The sequence below is a fragment of the Mesoplodon bidens genome (genome assembly GCF_964165515.1).
Source record: "Mesoplodon bidens genome assembly, chromosome: 12".
Taxonomy (NCBI): domain Eukaryota; kingdom Metazoa; phylum Chordata; class Mammalia; order Artiodactyla; family Ziphiidae; genus Mesoplodon; species Mesoplodon bidens.
In genome coordinates, this window is record NC_138168.1 from 30,461,120 (window position 1) to 30,464,821 (window position 3,702).

Genomic DNA, 3,702 nt, shown 5'->3' on the forward strand with positions numbered 1-3,702 from the left:
TTGTTTCCATACAAATCGTGAAATTTTTTGTTCTAGTTCTGTGAAAAATGCCTTTGGTAGTTTGATAGGGATTACACTGAATCTGTAGACTGCTTTGGATAGCATAGTCATTTTCACAATGTTGATTCTTCCAATCCAAGAACATGGTCTATCTCTGCATCTGTTTGTAGCATCTTTAGTTCCTTTCATCAGTGTCTTATATTTTTCTGCATACAGGTCTTTTATCTCCTTAGGTAGGTTTATTCCTAGGTATTTTATTATTTTTGTTGCAATGGTAAATGGGAGTGTTTCCTTAGATTCTCTTTCAGATTTTTCACCATTAGTGTATAGGAATGCAAGAGATTTCTGTGCATTAATTTTGTATCCTGCTACATTACCAAATTCATTGATTAGCTCTAGTAGTTTTCTGGTAGCATCTTTAGGATTCTCTATGTATAGTATCATGTCATCTGCAAACAGTGACAGCTTTACTTCTTTTCCAATTTGGATTCCTTTTATTTCTTTTTCTTCTCTGATTGCTGTGGATAAAACTTCCAAAACTATGTTGAATAATACTGGTGAGAGTGGACAACCTTGTCTTGTTCCTGATCTTAGAGGAAATGGTTTCAGTTTTTCACCAGTGAGAACGATGTTGGCTGTGGGTTTGTCATATATGGCCTTTACTATGTTGAGGCAAGTTCCCTCTATGGCTACTTTCTGGAGGGTTTTTATCATAAATGTGTGTTGAATTTTTTCAAAAGCTTTTCCTGCATCTATTGAGGTGATCATATGGTTTTTCTCCTTCAATTTGTTAATATGGTTTATCCAACAAACACATGAAAGGATGCTCAACATCACTAATCATTAGAGAAATGCAAATCAAAATGACAATGAGATATCACCTCACATCAGTCAGCATGGCCATCATCAAAAAATCTACAAAAAATAAATGCTGGAGAGGGTGTGGAGAAAAGGGAACCCTCTTGCACTGTTGGTGGGAATGTAAATTGATACAGCCCACTATGGAGAACAGTATTGAGTTTCCTTTAAAAACTAAAAATAGAACTACCATATGACTCAGCAATCCCAGTACTGGGCATATACCCTGAGAAGACCATAATTCAAAAAGAGGCATGTACCACAATGTTCATTTCAGCTCTATTTACCATAGCCAGGACATGGAAGCAACCTAAGTGTCCACTGACAGATGAATGGATAAAGAAGATCTGGTGCATATATACAATGGAATAGTACTCAGCCATAAAAAGAAACAAAATTGAGTTATTTGTAATGAGGTGGATGGACCTAGAGTCTGTCATACAGAGTGAAGTAAGTCAGAAACAGAAAAACAAATGCCGTATGCTAACACATATATAGGGATCTAAAAAAAAAAAAGGTACTGATGAACCTAGGGGCAGGACAAGAATAAAGATGTAGACATAGAGAATGGAGCTGAGGACACAGGGAGGGGGAAGGATAAGCTGGATGAAGTGAGAGAGTGCCACGGACATATATACACTACTAAATGTAAAACAGATAGCTAGTGGGAAGCAGCCACATAGCACAGGGAGATCAGCTCGGTGCTTTGTGTCCACCTAGAGGGGTGGGACAGGGAGGGTGGGAGGGAGATGCAGGAGGGAGGAGATATGGGGATATACGTATATGTAAAGCCAATTCACTTTGTTATAAAGCAGAAACTAACACACCATTGTAAAGCAATTTTACTCCAATAAAGGTGTTAAAAAAAAAAGTCTACAAATAATAAATGCTGGAGAGGGTGTGGAGTAAAAGGAACCTTCCTACAGTTTGGTCGGAATGTAAATTGGTGAACCCACTATGGAAAACAATATGTAGATTCCTCCAAAAACTAAAAATAGAGCTACCATATAATCCTGCAATCTCACTCCTGGGCATATATCTGGACAAAACTCTAATTCAAAAGATACATTCACCCCAGTGTTCATAGCAGCACCATTTACAATAGCCAAGACATGGAAGCAATCTAAGTGTCCATCAACAGATGAATGGATAAATAAGATGTGATATATACATATATATTATATATATATAATGGAATATTATTCAGCCATAGAAAAGAATGAAATAATGCCATTTGCAGCAACATGGATGGACCTAGAGATTATCATATTAAGTTAAGTAAATCGGACAAAGACAAATATTATATGATATCCCTTATATGTGGGATCTAAAATATAATAGAAAAATTTATTTACAAAACAGAAATAGACTCACAGATATAGAAAACAAACTTATGGTTATCAAAGGGGAGAGTGGGGGAGGGATAAATTAGGAGTATGGGATCACCAGATACCCATCATTATATATAAAATAGATAGACAACAAGGATTTAATGTATAGCACAGGAAACTACACTCAATACTTTGTAATAACATATAAGGGGAAAGAATCCAGAAAAGAACAGATAGATAGGTAATCTATCTATATCTATATATATCTGAATCACTTTGCTGTATACCTGAAACTAATACAATATTGTAAATCAACTATATGTCAATTAAAAAAAAAAAAAGAATAGCACCATGGCGGTCGGAAAGAACAAGCGCCTTACAAAAGGCGGTAAAAAGGGAGCCAAGAAGAAAGTGGTTGACCCATTTTCTAAGAAAGATTGGTATGATGTGAAAGCACCAGCTATGTTCAATATAAGAACTATTGGGAAAACACTAGTCACGAGAACTCAAGGAACCAAAATCGCATCTGATGGCCTCAAGGGTCGTGTGTTCGAAGTGAGCCTTGCTGATCTGCAGAATGATGAAGTTGCATTTAGAAAATTCAAGCTTATTACTGAGGACGTTCAGGGCAAAAACTGCCTGACTAATTTCCATGGCATGGATCTTACCCGTGACAAAATGTGCTCCATGGTCAAAAAATGGCAGACCATGATTGAAGCTCACGTTGACGTCAAGACTACGGATGGTTATTTGCTTCATCGTTCTGTGTGGGTTTTACTAAAAAAACGCAACAATCAGATTCGGAAGACCTCTTATGACCAGCACCAGCAGGTCCGCCAGATCCGCAAGAAGATCATGGAAATCATGACCCGAGAGGTGCAGACAAATGACTTGAAAGAGATGGTCAATAAATTGATTCCAGACAGCATTGGAAAAGACATAGAAAAGGCCTGCCAGTCTATTTATCCACTCCATGATGTCTTTGTTAGAAAAGTAAAAATGCTGAAGAAGCCCAAGTTTGAATTGGGAAAACTCATGGAGTTACATGGTGAAGGTAGTAGTTCTGGAAAAGCTACTGGGGACGAGACAGGTGCTAAAGTTGAACGAGCTGATGGATATGAGCCACCAGTCCAGGAATCTGTTTAAAAATCAGACTTTTATTTATATTTATTTATTTATTTATTTATTTTTGCTATACACGGGCCTCTCACTGCTGTGGCTTCTCCCGTTGCGGAGTCCAGGCTCCGGACGCGCAGGCTCAGCGGCCATGGCCCACGGGCCCAGCCACTCCACGGCATGTGGGATCCTCCCGGACCGGGGCACGAACCCGTGTCCCCTGCATCGGCAGGCGGACTCAACCACTGTACCACCAGGGAAGCCCCAAAATCAGACTTTTAATGGTGACAAATAAAATACCTCATTTGTGATACTTAACAAAAATAAAAATAAAAATAAACAAGTCCTCCCTCCCCCTGATGCTAAGGGCAGCTTGTATAACTAGGTGGTAAAGTAA

At 38.5% G+C, this 3,702-nt stretch overlaps 1 pseudogene across 1 annotated transcript; it reads left to right on the forward strand.

Annotated features, from left to right (window-relative positions):
* The first annotated feature begins 2,511 nt into the window (after positions 1-2,511).
* Positions 2,512-3,367, forward strand: LOC308626105 (small ribosomal subunit protein eS1-like; annotated as a pseudogene). Its single transcript has one exon. The product of its transcript is annotated as a small ribosomal subunit protein eS1-like (transcript).
* The last annotated feature ends 335 nt before the right edge of the window (positions 3,368-3,702 follow it).